General features: G+C 51.6%; 1 protein-coding gene across 1 annotated transcript in view; it reads right to left on the reverse strand.

Annotated features, from left to right (window-relative positions):
* XCR1 (X-C motif chemokine receptor 1) overlaps positions 1-14,573 on the reverse strand; it is a 37,943-nt gene extending 23,370 nt beyond the window's left edge. Inside the window, exon 1 of the mRNA XM_060630816.3 lies at positions 14,449-14,573. The gene's annotated coding sequence lies outside the window, so the exon portion shown is untranslated. The remainder of the gene's footprint in view (positions 1-14,448) is intronic.
* Positions 14,574-19,103: the final 4,530 nt, after the last annotated feature.

Raw genomic sequence — 19,103 nt, forward strand, 5'->3', positions numbered from 1 at the left:
AATAGTTATCAGACGGATGGGTAAAGACTTACTTATATGTTTATATATGTGTTGCATATCATCATAAACACAGTGTATCTATGAGCCTCAGCACATAGCGTTCGAGAAGGGCATTATTATCTGTCGCGGGTGATGAACTGCTTTGCAGGACACAGCTTTCTTTCACTCTGATACATTGTTAGTTCCTGGAATTTCTGTTCCAGAGTTGTGTCTTTGTTTCCTCTTCAAAGCGGAATGACTGACCCGCCACCATAGGGGCAGTGATGGTGGGGAGTGGAGGAGGGGGGGAGGATTTTGAAGGCAGGTGTTACCAATGTACCAGAAATGCACCTTGTCTACCGTCAACCCAGACCCTGAAATGTTTCTGATACTTCCGCTGGGGGTTTCTGGTTTGACCTAGTTCTGACTTGATACCTTTTTCCTAAACACCTTCCTTTTCCTGTTTCTTGTTTACCGTGGCGGCTGCCCCTTAGCCTTGTTTTGGAAAATGAGCCCTGCTGATTCGGTGTGGGTGTCAGTGGATCACGGGCATGCGTGTGTATCCATGTGTGCAGGGGTCGGGGGCTGGGGAGGGTTCACCTCTATTTCCTTGTCAAGGCAAGTTAGCGGACAAAGCTCTGGGCTCCTTCGATAACAAAGACGAACTTGGCCTCCAGCACATCCTTACTGTGAAATTAACAGCTGCGAAGAATATAATAAAATCGAATATGTAAAAATAGTAAAGCAACTTCCTGCTCCTGAAAATCTTCACCAAGGAAGTTATTGGAAAAGAAACAGCAGACTTTAAAATAACCCAAAGATCAAAGAAGTCTCAAGGGGAATAATAATAATAATAAAAAAAGCACACAGAATGGAATAAAAATGAGTCAGAAAGGGAGCACTGAGAGGGAAATTCATTGCCAATTGCTTGCATCAGAAAAGAGAAACTCGCTCACAGAAATAATCTAAGCCCCAATCTTAAGAGCCCGGAACAAGAAAAGCAAAAATAAACTCAAAGTAAGTAGAAGGAAGAAAAATAAAGAGCAGAATAATAAAATTGAAAACAAAGACAACAGAAAAATGAAACAAGAGTTTGTTCTTTGAGAAGATGGGATAAAAGTGATACATCTCTAGAAAGACTGACAGAAAAAACGAGAGAGAGAGAAAGGCACAAATTGCTAATATCAGGAACGAAACAGATGTCACTACAGACCTTGCAGACATCACAGGAGAGTAGTCAAATCCTACAGACAACTCTACAACTTGGATGAAGCAAACTGATTACACAGGCTACCACAGCTCCCCCAAAATGAAATAAATTAACCTCAATGGCCTTGTGACTTTTAAGGAAATTGAAGTCATAATTTAATCTAAAAATTTTTTTATGTTTATTTCTGAGAGAGAGAGAGAGAGCGCACCAGCAGGGGAGGGACGGAGAGAGAAAGACACAGAATCAGAAGCAGGCCCAGGCTCTGAACTGTCAGCACAGAGCCTGAGGTGGGGCTCGAACTCAGGAACCGCGTGAATGACCTGAGCCGAAGTCGGACGCTTAACCGACTGAGCCACCCAGGTGTCCCTGATGTCATAATTTTAAAACTCCTGAGAGGGGAGCCTGGGTGGCTCAGTCGGTTGAGCGTCCGACTTCAGCTCAGGTCATGATCTCGTGGTTCGTGGGTTCGAGCCCCGTGTCGGGCTCTGTGCTGACAGCTCAGAGCCTGGAGCCTGCTTCGGATTCTGTCTCCCTCTCTCTCTGCCCCTCCCCAACTTGCGCTCTCTCAAAAATAAATAAAACGTTAAAAACAATTTACAAAAACTCCTGAAAAAAAAAATCTCCAGGTCCAAATAATTTGGATGGGGAATTCTTCCAAATGTGCAAAGAAGAGTAAATGCTAATTTTACATAATCCCTTCAGGAAAATAGAGGAGAACATTTCTCAACTCACGTTGTGAGGTCAGTATTACCCTATACCCACACGAGACAAAAAATAGTACAAAAGATACATAGCAACGAATACAGTAAAAGCATTTGACAAAATTCAACACCCATTCATGATCAAACTCTCAAGAACCGGGGATGGGGGAACTTTCTTAACTTGATAAAGAACATGTGTAACAATGACCAGCAGCTAACCTCACACGAGTTGGTGAAAGACTGAATGTTTCCTGGTAAGACTGGGAACAAGACAAAGACACATGCTTTTAACACTCTTATTCAGTATAGTAAGGCAAGAAAAGGAAATAAAAGGCACACAGAATGGGAAGCAAGAAATAAAACTGTACCTGTTTGCAGGTGGCATAATAATCTGCATAGAAAATACCAAGAATATCCAAAAACAAAACAAGACTGTAACAATTCCTAAGCCAGTAAAAGAGTTTAGCAAAGTTGAATATAAGATCAACACATATGGGAATGCAAGCTGGTGCAGCCACTCTGGAAAACAGTATGGAGGTTCCTCAAAAAACTAAAAATAGAACTACCCTACGACCCAGCAATGGCACGACTAGGCATTTATCCACGGGATACAGGTGTGCAGTTTCGAAGGGACACATGCACCCCCATGTTTATAGCAGCACTATCAACAATACCCAAAGTATGGAAAGAGCCCAAATGTCCATCGATGGATGAGTGGATAAAGAAGATGTGGTATATATATACAATGGAGTAATACTCGGCAATCAAAAAGAATGAAATCTTGCCATTTGCAACTACGTGGATGGAACTGGAGGGTATTATGCTGAGTGAAATTAGTCAGAGAAAGACAAATATATGACTTCACTCATATGAGGACTTTAAGACACAAAACAGGTGAACATAAGGGAAGGGAAACAAAAATAATATGAAAACAGGGAAGGGACAAAACAGAAGAGACTCATAAATATGGAGAACAAACTGAGGGTTACTGGAGGGGTTGTGGGAGGGGGGATGGGCTAAATGGGGAAAGGGCACTAAGGAATCTACTCCTGAAATCATTGTTGCACTAGATGCTAACTAACTTGGATGTAAATTTAAAAAAGTAAAATTAAAAAAAGATCAACATATAAAAAGCAATTGTATTTCTTTATGCTAACCATAAACACATGGAAAGCAAAATTAAAGTACAGTACCATTTACAATCTCTCAGAAAAGAAATATTTGTGCATACATCACCAAAAAGTGTATAGAACATGGATGCTGAAAATTACAAAATGTTGATGAAATCAAAGGAGATCTAAATAAATGGAGCGACACACCATGTTCACAGGGTGGAAGATTCATCACAGTAAAAGTGTCATTTCTCTCCAAAACGATACGTAGTTACAATGCAATTCTGTCAAAATCTCTTAAGATTTTTTTTGTAGGCATGCACAGGCTTATTCTAAAACCGATGTGGAAAGTAAAGGACGTAAATGGCTAACACAGGAAGGCAAGGCAAGGAATAGGAAGAAAAGAAGGAAGGAAGGAGAACCTCGATCTGAATGTTGGACTTTTCACACAACTTAACTCAACATGCATCATGGACATACTCGCATATGTAAAATTAGAAAAACGTAAGAGATGACTTGGGGGACCTACAGCTTGGTGAAGGGTTCTCAGACATAACATCAGAGTGTCACAAGCCTAAGACAGATAGATCACACTCCAGCAAAATGAAACACGTTTGCTCTGCAAGTGACCCTGTAAGACCAGCCACAGACTGGGGGAGAATACTTGCGAACCACATAGCAGACAAAGGATTCTGCATATACACATTCGGGATATGCAGAGGATCCTTGACCTTCAGTAGTAAAACAAACAAACAAAGAAACAATTCAGTTAAAAGTTGGCAAAGGACTTGAAGGGACATTTCACCGAAGAGGATAGACAAACGGCCGACAAGTGCACGAAAGGACATTTCACGTCGCCAGCCGTGAGGGAAGTATGAACGGAAGCTGTGAGGAAATACCACCACATACCTATACGAGAGAAAATCAAACACAGTAACAACACCAGATCCCGGCGAGGATGTGGACAAACTAGATGTCCCCCTGCGTCGCTGCCGGAAAAGCAAAAAGACACAGCCCCCCTGGCAAAGAGCTCGGCAGCGTCTGGCCACCCCTGAACACACACTGGCGAAGACTCTTGGGCGTTGATCCCAGACAAACAAGCTTTGGTCCTCCTACTGCTCGGCTTTAAAAGCTTCAACGGCTGTTGACTGCCCATGGCCGTGGGTTTACAACTGCAGAGTACTGGTGTGTCCCTTATGTTGTACCAAACACGATCTCCAGGCGCTTGGCCCAGAAATCCTGATGCGGGAAGGTGGCGGGGAGGGGGCAGGGATCCCCAAGTCCAATGAGCTCAGCAGGTAACCAGGCCGCGCGAGGGGTCTTTCAGCTCACACGCTGAGAAACTCAGACTCTGGCTCTGTTCCTGGGCTCTAAGTGGACCGTGAATATCCTGCCGCACAACAAAAACCTCTGCTCGCCCGTCCCAGGACCAGGGTGAGGCAAGCGAGACGCTGGGGGGGGGGGGGGGTGGTGTTTAAGGAGGCGCTCACTCTCAGGTGCAGGCAGGTGCTGAGCTGGCTCCTTCCTGGAGCTGGGGGGGACTGTCCTTCAGTTTTGCACCTTGGACGCCTCCGCCCGGTCCCGGCCCTGCTCTCCCCACAAGGCCTTGGACAAAACAGGTTTGCAGCAGCTTTATTCGCTATAGCCCCAAACTGGAAACAACCGAAGGTCCATCAACAAGTGAACGGACCACCAGATTGTGGTATAGTCATCCGACGGGAGAGAAGTCAGCGATGGAAAGGAACAGGCTACTATTACGTGCAACAGCGCGGAAGGCTGTCACACACAGCATGCTGAGTAACACCCACGAGTTGATTCAGAACTGAATGGAACTTGGGAAACTCGGGGAAGGATAAATCTAATCTGCAGTGGTAGAAACTCTGGGAAAGACGAATCTAAACCACACTGACAACAAATCGCTGGCTGCCTGGGGTGGGTGATTTGTCTAGGAAGGTGGGTGATTGCAAGGGCACTTTTGGGGGTGTCAGGAATGTTTTCTATCTTGACTGGTGGTGGTCACACTGGTGTAGACTTGTGGGAATGCCCGTTTAACGGGGGTACTTTTCATCGAATGTGAATTACCCATCTCCGTGAAGCTGATTAAAGAAACAAAGAGTCAGATTGAGCTTCCGACTCTCGATTTCGGCTCCGGTCATGATCCCGGGGTCAGGGGGTCGAGCCCCGTGTCTGGCTCCCCGCCGAGCGCGGAGCCTGCTTAAGATTCCCTCTCTCTCCCTCTACCCCTCTCCCCTGCTTACATGTATGCTCTCTCTCTCTCTCTCAACATATAAAATTAAATTAAAATAAAATAAAGTGAAACAAAATAAAACCAAATAAAAAAATTTTTAAATAAACAAAACAGAAAAACAAAGAGAACCCCCAGCTGTCCCACAAAAGTCTGAACCCCGGGCTTGGCAGGGAAACTTCTCTTGTTGATGGGCTCCAGGTACCACCCAATCTAGTAGGAAGAGCCTTGGTGAGGGGTCAGAACACCTAGATCCTGATGCCGGTTCTCATAGGAACTGCCTTGATGACCCACGGGTCGGTCATGATGACCTCCGAGTCCCCGTTTCCTCCTGGGCCGTGTCTACTTCGTGGTACAGACCCGGCCGAGCCCTGGTCATCGCTCAGGAATTTCTACTGGTTCTTGGATGGAGACTTCCCTCTGTGCAGCCCTTTGAATTCAGGTGCCGAACGGCTCTGGGAATATGGGACTTGCACAGCAATCAGGTATACGCAGATGTAAGCTACGGACATCGTTTCTTTTTACCCGAGTGAAAATCGGAAACTCATAGTATCAAAGGCTGATGAGAAGGGAGAAAGCTTCACTCTGGGGGGCGGGGGGGGGTCCTCATCCAGAGACACTCCGCACAGGCCTCAGCAGGGAGTTGGGGAGACGCTCACCGCAGCGTCGTGTTTGATGGCAAAGAAATAAAATGAAATAAAATAAAATAGTCTGTCACTAGGGGATGAACATATACAGTGTTGATACGTGCACACATAGTGACACAAAGCAGCAGCCAGAAATGGGTCTCCGTGGCTGCAGCTCCAAAACATGATGTCGAGTAGAAAGAAGTATTCTGGACCGTGTTTGTGGCACAGTGTCATTCAGGTCAACTAAACGCATGCACACTGGGGTTCTGTGCGCCCAGGCAGACTGCAAAAACGCTCCAGGCACGATTTTGAGGACGGCTCGGGTCCAGAACCAAAATCGCGTCTTCAGAGCCTGTGGTTTTTGATCTGGGCTACACTGAATCCGCAGGGGAGTCTGAAGATGCTGACGTCTCACAGCCAGAGATTTCCGGTTAATTGGCCTAGAGCGCGGATCTGGACCACCAGGATTTTCCTTTTTTTTTTTTTTTTTTTAAGTCGCGTCCCCCCCTCCCTCCCAAGTGTGGCCAAGATCGAGGTGGCCCAGGGGCTTAGATTTGGTAAGTAAAACGACTGCTCGGGAGAGTCCTGTAATTTAGGCAAGACTGGGAGGCACAGCTATAACACGGAAAAGATACTCCCCTTGCAGAATTGATGGGCTAGACGTGATGTTGGTCATTGGTGGCCATTCAGTGGCTCAACAAACGGTAGGCATTATTTTGAAAAAAAAAAAAAAATAGATTATTGAAATCATCAACATTAAAGTTGAAAGGTAGAATTGTGAATCCTGGTAAGTTCAGCTACTTCCCTGGGAAGGAGGGAAGCTTCTTACAAAAAAAAAAACCAAAAAACAAAAAACTTTTTAAATGTTTATTTACTTATTGAGAGAGAGAGAGCGAAAGCAGGGGAGGAGCACAGAGAAGGAGAGACAGAATCTCAAGCAGGCTCCACTCCGTGAGCGCAGAGCCCGATGCATGCGGGACTTGAACTCACCAACCACGAGATCGTGACCTGAGCCGAGAGGAAGAGTCGGACGCTTGACTAACTGAGCCATCCAGGCGCCCTGAGGGAAGCTTCTATATTGGTAAAACAGGGGGCTGGACCTCCCCGGTGCCAAGTGTCCCCAACCGGGTCAGGAAGCTGGCTTTCTTGGCAGTCACAAGTTGAAGATGTTAGAGAACTTACTGTGGGCCACTGCCCTCTATTGAAATAACACTGTCACTTCTGAATAGAGGATACTCAGACTTGCCACGTAATTCCCCTTGAACTTCAACTCACTGAGGAAGGGGCTGACCCCTGTGTGAGCACTCACAGAAAATACTGCCCCTTAAAGGAACTCCTATAATCATAGCAGCTAATACATGACCCCTCCTTACGTCTGTTCTAAGCATTCGGCATATGTTAATCCTCACGTCAAACACAACTCATCACACTGCACACGCAGAGGCAGGGACTATTATCATCTACGTTGTATAGACGGGGGAACTGAGGCACAGAGAGACGGGGTAACCTGCTGAAAGTCACACCCCCTCCGGGAGCCAGCAAAGCTGGTTCCGGAGTCTACTCCTAACCAGCTCTGCTCTCCTGCCTCTCGAATGAATGACTCTGATTCCTTTGATCTTCTCATGACAATTGTTCGGCAGCTGTATCGTTGTCCCAGTATTTTTCCCCCCACTCAAAACACCCTCGGGTCTGTGCTCCACCCCCTGGTATGCCCCGCTCCTTCACAGCAAAATTCCTTGAGGGAAGAGCCCACAGCCACTCTCCCCAGTGTTGGGGTTGCCATGCGTTCTCACGCCCAAATTCCTCAGGAGTCCCGCGTCGCCCTGCTTCCCTAATTTGCGTGTGCTCTCCCCAAATGGCCACCCATTCCCTTGGATCATAATCCTATACAAGGCCAGCCTCAAAACGAGGTAATGCACGTGACAGTTCACAATGCAAAGGCATTTTCAGAGCAACTGAGACCTTGGCTAGCTGTCACGAACATCTCACGGTGCGGGAAAGGCCAGATGAATTCACGACCTCTGCTGTCACGCTCCTTCCCCTACCTTCACGCCCTTGGCTGGATGAAGCCCCAAACACACATGGCTTCTCGGGAGTTTTCCCCACACACTCCCCTGTTTTGTCCACCAGGAGGCAGTCTTCTCCCTTTACAGGCCCCCCTGCCTCCCTCTTCACCAGCCAAGTACACAACCGTGGCTATTGAGCGCAGGGTATGTGGATATGAGTGAACTGAGATGTGCTTAAGTGCACATTGCACACTAGACGCTGGAGATTTAGTACAAGAAAGAGAACGTAAAATATCCTATTAGCAAATGTAATAAACTGACCACATGAAATAATCTCTTAGATATACTGAATGAAAATTAACACCACCCATTGAGTTTTAGATTTTTAAAAACGTGGCTGCTAAAACATTTTAAATGGCATATGTGACTCACTTTACACTTTGATTGGACAGTCTTGGCTTAAAGGCTGCCTCCCAATGGCAGACTCTAGGCGGGTCTGCAAAACCCTAGGGCTCTAAGGAGCCCAGTTTGAAAACCATTCGCTTGACTTTACTCTTGAGGAAACTGAGGCCCAGATTGACTAACAACTTTTCCAAGATTCTCCAAGTGATGGGATCTGGGGTTTAGATTCGAACCCAGGCACCCTGACTCTATGATTTTTTCCTCTCCGTTGTAGATGTCCTCGAATGTCGCATGGGGAATCAGGCACAGGGCCCTCTGCCGGGTCGCTGAGGTCCTTGATCGTGATATGTCACCACCTCAGGTTCTCTCCCTAGCTCCCATCTGCGGGTCTGCTGTATGCCAAGGGGCTGCCCTCTGCGGCTCGGGCATTTTTCTGCTTCCCGCTGGGAACCGCGGTCCGTGCTCTATGGCTCTACCCGGCGGCTCCCTCCACACTGTTGACAGCCTGACTGGGGACCAGGAACACGAGCCAGGACTGCTCAGCCCTCCCCATCTTTTTATCTTGCCTACCCTCTTGACTTGCCCGATCCTACTCCTACCCAGGGGCCACAGTAGCTCTTGCTGGAATAAGTCCGATCCAGCTGGAAGGATGAGAAAACGGCCACGTAGGTTGGCTACCTGCTGACCCATGACCACCACGCTGGTCACTACGGGAGGCTCATGGAGCCCACAGCCCAGCCTGCGGACGGGTGACCAGCGATCACACGGCCAGTGATTCACGTGGGAACCGAAAGCACCCCTTGCTGGGGTGACTTCTCTAAAGTGGACACATGAATCAGCAGCAGGGACACTGGGAGGCAAGGCTGACCCTGAGTCGTAGTCCGGGACCTTCCGCGCTCAGGCCCAGCACCGCAAACCTTCTTCACCACAGCCCAGCAGAATCACAGCATCGCAGGTCATGGTAGTCTCATTTGTGGTAGGGGCTGGCGTCCAGAAGGCGTGTGTGAAGTGTGTGTGTGCGTGTGTGTGCGTGCGTGTGTGTGCGTGTGTGTCCGCCCGGGTGAGAAGACGTCCCCGTCGCTGGCTTGTTTCTCATCACGGGGGCCCTGCGTGAGGGGGAACAGTGGGTCCCAGCCAGTCTCCCTCGCCTGGATTCCCAGTCGAGTTGCCTTGCGGGTCTAGGCTCCGAGCCCGGCCGGGCCCGCTCAGTCAGCTTGCCGTGTCATGCCCACAACCTCATCTCTCCCTTCTCTGGGGCCAAAGTGGGGACTAGCTGAATCATGAGGCCCATCACAGATCAGCAGGTCACACGGTGAGGGCTCTCTTCCCTGTTCCGCCGCAGCTCTAGCTGTGCATCTCTGGGCCAGTCACTGTCCGTCTCTGAGGCTCTGTGTCTCAGAGGATGTTTCTCTTCATTATCTATCACTTAAAAAAAAAAAAAAAACCTCCTTCAAAACGTAGTGTCTTAGGCACTGATCATCTCACATTGTTTCTGAGGCTCAGGAATTTGGGAGCAACTCGGCTGGGGAGTCTGGGCTCCCGACCTTTCATGGCAGGAGGGCCAGATGTCCACTGGGGCTCTCGTCATCTGAAGGCTTGACTGGGCCTGGGGGACCTGCTTTCCAGACGGCTCTTTCACGCGGCTGCTGGCAGGAGCCCTTGGTTTCTTGCCACTTGAGTTTTGAATGGGAGAGCTGGCTCCGCCCAGAGTGAGCAAATCGGAGACAGAAGGACAGAAGCCACCCTATCTTGGATGTTCTGGCCTCTGAAGTCAAGCCCTGTCACCTCTGCACTGTCCTATTTGTTACCCAAGGCGACCCTGTTCGAGGATGTGAACGTCAGAAGGTGCGGACCCCCCCGGGGGTCACCTTGAAGGCCGGCTGCTGCAATAACGGTTGTATCTGCCCTGCCCATCTCGCGGGGCCATCGTCGTGAGGTTTTGTTTGCACACCCGCTGCAAGGAAAACTAATAACCAGAGGATGCATCTACTAAGAGTCAAGGCAGAGGCTGCTAAAAACAGCTGTAAAAGGGGGCGGGACCCTGAGGCCATCAGAGGAGGCTCCGCGAGGAGCACGAGGGGGACCCGGCTGGGAAACTGGGTAGCTCAGAGGACTCCAGCCCCCCTTGTTGTCCCGTATGAGGGTGCAACGTGGAGACAATCGGGACTGAGCGGCAATGTACCCAATGCATATGGGCGCTCACCACAGGGAGGCTTTGCTCATCCACTCATGTTCTCTCCACGGAAAACAGGTGGGTCACAGTCTCAGGAAGTCCAGGAGGGAGGCTGATTTGTGCCTTAGCCCTTAGCTGTGACATTCAGCTGAGTTAGTACGCTTTTCACCAACTACAGTGGGCCGCATAAATGTGAAGGTCCGTTGTCATTCCCTCCGGGCAAGACCCTGCCAGATCGTTCCTCAAAGCATCTCTCCACCCAATTTCTTAAACAGCCACAACGAGAAATTAGATGTCTTCAGGGTTTTGCAACGATCGGAAACCACTGCTCAAAGTTGACCCTAAATCTTTCCCGGCTCGTTGACGCCCACTTTTCCGCGTGGATATTCTGGTTACTCCTGCTGTATAATAAATTGCTTCAAAACACAGGGGTGTAGAACAGCAACCATTTTATTTTGCTCATGGTTTGGGGGGGGGGTGGTTAGGAATTCCGAAAAGGCTCTGCTGGACTCTTCACCTGTGGGATCTCTCATGCGGCTCACGGTATGATGTCACCTGAGGCCTCAGTCATCTGAAGGTCTGCGGGGGCTGGATGGCGGACATGGCACATGCACAGAGCCGGCAGGTGAGGCTGGCCGCGGGCTGGAAGTTCAGCCGGGTGGTCCGCGTGAATGCCTATCCAGAGCCCCTCCAGCATGGCGGGCTCAGCCTAGTGGGGTTTCTTCTATGGTGCTAGATTCTTCGGCAGCTAGAGAGAACTGGAACCTGCATAGCCTTTTGGGAAGGCCGTCAGGGTAATTTCTCCCACGGTTCAGTAGTTACACACTCCCATGGTCCCCTGGGATAGCAAGCGAGTTATCAGGTCAGCACAGACTTAAGGGGATGAGAATTAGACTCCACTTCCCGATGGCAGAGTGGCCATGGGCCTGTGGGGTGGGACGAGTCGCTGTGGCCATCTTTAGAAAGTGTAACCTTCCACAAAGGATGACAATCGTTTCCCATACTCGGAGGCTTTGTAGAGAGTAATCCACGAACGACCCATTTCACGGAGTCAAAGACTATTTAGAGCTGAGTAGAGTCTTAAAGATTCTCTAGTTCAATCACTTTATCTTCAGATGAAAAACATTGGGGACCGAAGAGCTGAAGTGGCTCGCCCCGGATGCAGCAGCTGAGCAGAGGGGCAACAGCCCTGGGAATCCCAGTCTCCTATCCACCTGTGCTCCATCCTGCCCTTGGCAAACTCTGGTTGTGGCTGGTATCGTTCCTCGTCCTTCTTCCTAAGGGGAGGAGGGTTTTGCTCAGGGAATCTATCCTGCCCACAAGGCTTATGAGCCTCAAAGGGAGCTCACCCTGTGGTGTTGTGCCGTTCACACCCAAGGTCAGCATGGCAGGAGCCATTTTGCTACCAGCCTGCAAATGAAGCCACCATCCCGAGAAAGGCAGAGTCTAGAAGCAGAGTCTAGAAAGTCGCTGGAAAGTGAACTGCTGCTGCTGTTGCTGGATGAGGTCAGCCGCAAGCCTGCTGTATTAATCTTTCCATTTTGTGAGTCAACAATCTCCTTATTGTTGAAGCCACTTACAGTTCAGTTCCTGGTTACTTGCAGCTGAATGCATCCCAGGTAAAACCCTTCCGTTGGGGGGATTAGTCCCGACCTTAGAAGGGGCAGGTAAGGAGATGTAGCTCAACACTCTGGGCTTAAGCTTCAGTTATGGCCAATGTATGTGGCCCTGAACTTGGTTCAGACGGTCTCCGATAACTGGGATTTTCTCTCACTCTCTGAACCCAGTCTCTACCTGGAAGTGACTCAGTCCCTCCAGAACCCACTCTTGAGCCTCTGTCATTTTCAGTTCCTGCTCAGGGCTGGGGTCCTCTGGTCTTCCAAAATGTCACCCCAGTGGCTATGGTGCTATAACCCACAGTTGTCCAAGGTGCCCTCCTACCTGTCACCCATCTTCCTGGATTTTGGAGGATCACCACTGTTGGGACCTCTGTGCTGAATGCTGAGTTCTGCCCCCAATGGCACATGACTGACTGGACCCCAGTATCGGATGCTCACTCGGCTTAGGACTGTTGTTGTACCGTGCACAGTCTAGACACCCAGTCCTACCCTCCTGGACTGGACTTCCTCCCTGCACCTGCAGCAGATAAAGCCTGCCCCTGTCACAATTCCCTTTGTGCCTTCATGAGGCAGTCTCCTCGTAGATCTTCCTGGCAGACGCTCTTGAGGGGGAAATGCTTCTTTTGGGCCGTACAACATCTCATATTTGCGCCTGCAAATCTTTCACAGTGCACGAGGCTCATGTTTTATCATACTGTCTTTTTCCCTTCTGGTTGGGGAGTCAGGTCACATGGGGGAATTTTGAAAGCAAAACAAGAAAATCCATTTATATCAGTTCTCACTAAGATATGTTTTGTTTGAGGTCTCTGTTTACATCCTTTGTGGCCCCAGATGATCCCCTTGCACTTGAAAGTATTGCCTGCTTGCTAAGAAGAAGTCTATTTTCAGGGAAGAACTCATTCTGAGACTTGCTTTTATGGTAACCTCGGAGCAAGGTTACAGGGGAGTAGGGGACTTTCAACTCCTTTAAATAATGACCGCTGTTGGTATTAACCAAAGGAACCGCATGGTTACCCATGACTTAACTGGCTTAGGTCAGTTCTAACGCTGGAAGTAGGAGATACACATGCATTTATGAGCAGTGGGGAACTTGCTAAGGATTTCTGCCAGGTGGAGGAGGGACCGGGGAAACCACCTCACATGTATGTGTCCAGCAAGTCCCTGGAAATCTTCCTCTGGGCTGCCGTGGCATGTCCCCTCCTCTTCCCCGCCCTTTTGCCCACAGCACCCAGCCCCACTCCGCCTTCTTCCTCTTTCACGTTCTGGAAAAACTCCTTCCCTCTGCAGAAAAATTGAGCTGCCAGTTTGAGTAGTGAACTTCTCGAGGCAACTTTCACGCCAGCTTCGTAGTCTTTGCAATGACCTTGAGAGTGCTGATCAGTGAAAACAGAGGGTGATGATTCAATGTTCTTGATAAAGACGAAGGTGTCATGAGTTCTAATCTCTCTGAATTTCCTGGTAGTGGTTCCGGCGTGTCAGCTATGGATGGAAGGCTGGCAGGCTTGGTTTCCAGGCTCTGAGGCCGCCTCCTTTCTGCAGGTGACACAGGTGGCATCACCCCCGTGTCCCCTTCTGCCAGGTCTCTCAGGAGGCTGCAGTCCAGACTCTGAGGCTTGAATCCGTGGAGCCTCTTATGAGCTCTGGTTCCAACTGGGTTCCAGTTCTGGCTGCAGGGTCTTTGCCTCGTCCCTTGGGACTTCTCTCTCCCTCATGAAGCTTGTTCATCCCCCAGTCTCAGTGTGAATGGGCCCTGCCTTTCACCCAACACCCTTTCCCGTGTCTTTGGGGGTTGGATTCCTGTCCCAGCCTCCAGCCCAGCTGGGACCCTGAGACTTGATGGATACCAGATATTTCTGATCAAACCTGAAGGGCCCCTGAGCTCGCAAGGGCACCTCCCACCTCCCGTTTTTTGGTTGTTTATTTTATTTTTTTTGAAAGAGAGAGAGACAGAGACAGAGACAGAGAGAGGGAGCGAGGAGATCCCAAGCAGGCTCCCCGCTGTCGGCATGGAGCCCCACGCAGGGCTCAAACTCACGAACCGTGAGATCCTGACCTGAGCCAAAATCAAGAGTCGGACCTTAAGCCAACTGAACCACCCAGGCGCACCCCCGCCTCCCAGTTTGGTCACGTACAACCACGGCGTTCCTTTGGTTAATATGAGCAGCTGCCATTGGTTACAAGAGTAACTCCCGTTCTCACCCACCTACATGTTGGGTGACTCCCGCTACATGTCTCTGACCGAATTCCTCCCCCATATACTGCCTATCGAGTGGGCACCTATCAGTCACACCGTCTCCTGAGGGCTTGATGAAGTCTAAACTCTCCGTTGCTCAGGGCGCTCCCCCAACATGGCGCACCATAGAAGGTCTCACCTGAAGCCGATGTGACAGTACTCTCGCAGCGGGATTGGAGACCCAGCTGGAGAGACTCGGGTTGGCCCCCATCCTCCGGAATCAGCCGCTGGACACGCAGGCGGTGGGTGGTCAACACTCCTAAGTGGGAGGGAGGAAAGACTCCGTAGATTCTAACACCCCGCCCACGTGTTCGTGGGGTTTCTCGGTGCTTCACCAACGAGGACCCATCCCTCCATTCATGACGCCAGCTAACGCCGCCTCTGGTATCCATCAGAGAGACAGCGGAAGCACTGTGGGAGCCCCTCTGGGCTCTGGCCTTCTGATTAAACTCTAATTACCACCCCCTGGAGTTGCCCTCCTGGGGGCAACTGGCCTCCCTGAGAGTGTAGATGAAGCGGTACAGACTCACATTCGGATCGCTCTTTTGGCGCTGAAGCATTTTAAAGTAAATTGCAGAGAAACCCCAGCACCGGGGCACCCCGCCTCTATCCTAATAGTAACAAACAGCATTTCTGGTTTACAAGATGCCATCGCACAGCTTTCAACCCCTTGCAGAGTAAGCGCCCTGAATAATCTCCAGCCTGTCCACCAAGGAGTCTCCCGCCAGCGAGGGCTCCGCACAGCCCCACGGCATCTGCTTCCGCTTCCGGGTCGCTTTGCAGCAGGCATGCGTCGCGCGAGGTGCCTACATACGATGGCGCTCTGGAGGCTTCCTCCCCACGCCAGCTTTCCTGGCGGCCACGTGACCGCATGAGCATGTGATCTGCCCAGGCCAATCATAGTGGCCTCCTCCTTTCGGCCAAAGTGGCTGGCCAGGGAAGTGCACGTGGCCTGGCAAAGCCAAGCAGGAGGCCTCCTGGTTCTCTCAGCCCAGAGCTGGGAGGGGAGGCTGGGATTCTGGCTGTTTCACCGCTGTTTGCTCTGGTGATCTCGGCCTGGCGGGGACAGCTCCATCGCGAGCATGAATCTGACGGTCGGGGCGAATCAGAGGCCTGGGTCACGACGGCCTGAACGTGGCCTCCCCACCAAATTCATGTGTTGAAGTCCTGATCCCCAAGGGGACGGTATTAGGAGGTAAGGAGGTTTGGATGACGTCCTGAGGGTGAGGCCCCCCCAGGACGGGATGAGTGCCCTTCGGGGGCCTGCCCTTCTCTGCGCCCACGAGCGCTCAGGCAGAGCAGAGCCCATGGGAGGGCGGGCGAGGAGGCGGCCGCCTGCAAGCCCGGAGGCAGACCCTCCTCGAGAGTGAGTGTGTAGGTGCCTTGGCCTTGGGCTTGCCCACCTGCAGGGCACAAATGCCCGCTGTCCAGACCGCCCCCGTCTGTGGGGTTTTGTGCATGGAGAGAGGAAGTCCTCACGACCGTTGAATCTCTAAATCCAGTCCTCCCTGGGTCCAGCTGTACCTCTGTGCGCGTGCGGTTTGGCTGTGCAGCCCACAGATTCCCTTTTTCGCTCACGCTGGTTTAAACTGAAGTTTCTAATGAATTTTTCCACCATCAGCAGCCAGTAGCCGCTTGACCGCTGCTTTCACTCCTCCCGGGAGCCCCGTGCTGCTGGCCTTCCGGCGCTTGTCGCTCCGGACCAGTCCCCCACCCTGTCCTCCTGAGGCGGCTCCGCATGTCCCCATCCTAACCTGAGGGCCACCTGGGCCGAAACAGAGACCCCAGCACTGCAGCGCGGTTGGCTCGTGGCCGGCACGTCCGGTAGACGTCCGTTCTTGGGGTTAGCAAGGGGTGCTCGCCTCTGGGCTTGCCCGCGGCTAATTCACACACACTGTAGATCCGGGAAGTCCCGATTAGGGATTTTGCTTTCGTGTTTTCAAAAGTTATGTGTCCAGGCGAGGTATCACACTGTCATCCTCTTCAGGCACCCTTTCTGCCTCCTGGGAACGACGTCCTCCCCCAGGACCTGAGGCTCATCCTGTCCCCTCAGCGCCGGCCTACTCTCCTTTCCTATGTGTCCCCAGGCCCCAGCGTGTGCAGCGTGGCTCGGTCAACTGTGATCTCCAAGGGAGGCCTCATACTGTGGACGCTCAGCGAGGCCCACGTGTCCGGTGCGCCGTGCCCATGCGAACACCCCGGCCTCACGTCACGGGTGACTCACCCCGAGCTGTGGGCTTGGCGGGCAGGGCCCTCTCGATCTCTGGCTGCACTTTCCACGCGGAGGAAGCCAGATAGCATCACGTGTTGGTGGTTTGTTTCCATCTCGCTGATCGAGAGCCTAAAAGCAAGAGATTCTGCTGTATCTTCCCTTCTTTTATCGATCGGGGCCAGGGGTCCCAGGGCAGCGGGTGAAGGGTGTAGACTTTAGTTTGCTCATCTGTACACCGGACCCACTAGTCAAACATTGCTTTGCACCTCACCTCCAACGGGACTGAGTACCCTGGACGTGCAGAGGAGAGACTCCTGAGAGCGTCAGGGCCCTTGAGAGAAGGGGGTTTCCTGAGAGGGCAGTGATGTCTGGCGTGACAGGCACTTTGGGGCCCACGTGGGCTCTTGACTTCTCTCGTGGCCTCACGGCTGCGATCTTTCCACATGTCGCCCTCCCTCTCCTCTCACTCCCGGGGAGAAAATCATCTGTGGTCCCTCCAGCCCCGCGTTCCAGAGGGAGCCGGTCTGCCCGGCAGAACCTGGAGACGTCCCCTACTCTTCATTATCTCTCGGGGGACACAATCCTGGGTTTCTCGCCCGACACCTCCCTGCCTAGACTAGGGCCAACATGTCCCAGCCTTCCTTGCACCTGCGGGTGGCCACGTGACCGCGTTCGGGCCAGTGATTCATACAAGTGCAAGTTCTCCGTGTGGCTTCCAGGCTGTGCTTTTAAAAGGAAGAGGCGCGTCATCCGAGTCCTTTGCCCTTTCCAGCCTGGCAGAAGGTGGAAACGCTGTGAGCCCCCCAGCACAGTGCAGGTGGGGACGGGGCCACAGTGGGCAGAGCGACAAGATAGAAAGAGCCTGGGCCCCTGACACCTTTGCGGACTGGAGCGGCCACGCCAGCTTAGACCTACATTTATTTCAGCCGTGTCGTTGGGATTTGGTTTCGGCAGCTGAGCCACGGTTACATTTAGAAAAGCGGTATCGCCTTCGAGCCGGAGTTCCCAGATGGCCAGCGGGATGGGACACCATCAGGTTGGACATCCCAAAATGCCGGCCCAGTGGCGCTGGCAGCTGGGGACGTCAGCCACAGGAGTTGGTGGCATCGTTAATAAGAGGCCACGCGTGTGCCTCTTTCTGTCCTGTGACTCCACGTCGGATCCCCTGGTGAGAGACTCTGACTGGCATAGCAAATGCTCTCACCTTGGTTTGGTCGGTTCCCCTTGCATCAGGTCGCGTCATGAGCCACTAAGCAGTTTATGGTGGGGTGTCCACTCCCGGTCCCCTCGGCGGGCACCCGTGTCTAAGCATCACCCCAGAACTGCTTTCCCTAGGTGGGTGGGTGGGGCTATAGGCCACGTAATTTCAGTTAGAGGGGACATTGGGCGTGAAGAAAAATACCCAAAGCATCAAGGAATTGTCAGCGGCCACGTCCGGTGATTCTGGCAAATTTAAGCGCCGGGCAGGTTCTCTTCAGAGCAAGAGAAGGGACCCAGGAACGGGTGAGGCCAGGTGTCAGGGGCATGAGCCAGGGGCGAAGCTGGGGCTGGAGCATGCACTGCAGTGAGCAGCGAGAGAGGACGAAATATCGTAGCTAAAACATCGCAGCGAGGAAATCTGTTCCGGGCGCCTGAGGAGGCTGTCAGGGCCCCGGGAGGAGGCCCACTTCTTGGGGAACAAGATAGATCTCATGCCTCAGAAGCATGACTATAGTCAGATTCCAGACCATAGACCAGATTCCAGATTCCAGCACTGTATAAGAATCCAATCCACTCTGCCCGATTCTTCCTCCTTCTTTCCCTGCCGTCAGAACTTTTTAAAATTTATTCTCGCCATGGCTCACCAGCCACCCAGACGATGCACAGTGGAGCCCGACCTCTTCCTCCTCAGAATAACCGCTGGAAAAAAGAGGCTATCAAGGTCATGCTTCTCTGCATTAGGGTTTCACAATGGTGGTGAGTGACTGGAGAGATGGAACCGACATTCTAATTGCCCACCAGCCACCTATTGTCTCCTTTCTTAGGAAAAGAAACCCAATTTTAGCCTCTCTGCAGCTCGGGGGTGGCCAAGCAGCAATGGCCTGCAAGAAAAATATTTTGGAGAAGCTGGCTTGGCCGGAAGAACCACTCTTTTTCTCTCTCCTGCTTCTTCCCCGTTGCTGGCTTGGAGCACAGATCCTTCATCGCCGGCAGCCATCTTGGATCACAAGGTGATCTTATGGATAGAAGCCACCCCTGAAGAGGGAGGAACAGAGAGGTCAGAGTCAGACTCTCTGATGCTGCTATGGGTCCCACATAGCTGGGGAATCAACCTCCAGGTTTTTGGTACCTAAGGGAGGAAGGAACTTCTGCCCTGTGGAAGCCCTCACTACTCGGTGTGCTTTGTGGACCAGCAGCGTGGGCATCCATCAGGAGCTTGCTAGGAACGCTGAACCTCAGGGCCCACCCCGGACCTTTCGAATTCGACTCTGCCTCTTCACGAGGTCCACAGGTGTCATGTTGTGCCCACGGTGGTTTGGGAAGCACTGGTTGAAGCCACTATTATCGTTTATCCTGATGTTTGTAGCTGAATCTCGTCCTTG

This window comes from Panthera onca, chromosome A2, assembly GCF_046562875.1.
Source record: "Panthera onca isolate mPanOnc1 chromosome A2, mPanOnc1 haplotype 2, whole genome shotgun sequence".
Taxonomy (NCBI): domain Eukaryota; kingdom Metazoa; phylum Chordata; class Mammalia; order Carnivora; family Felidae; genus Panthera; species Panthera onca.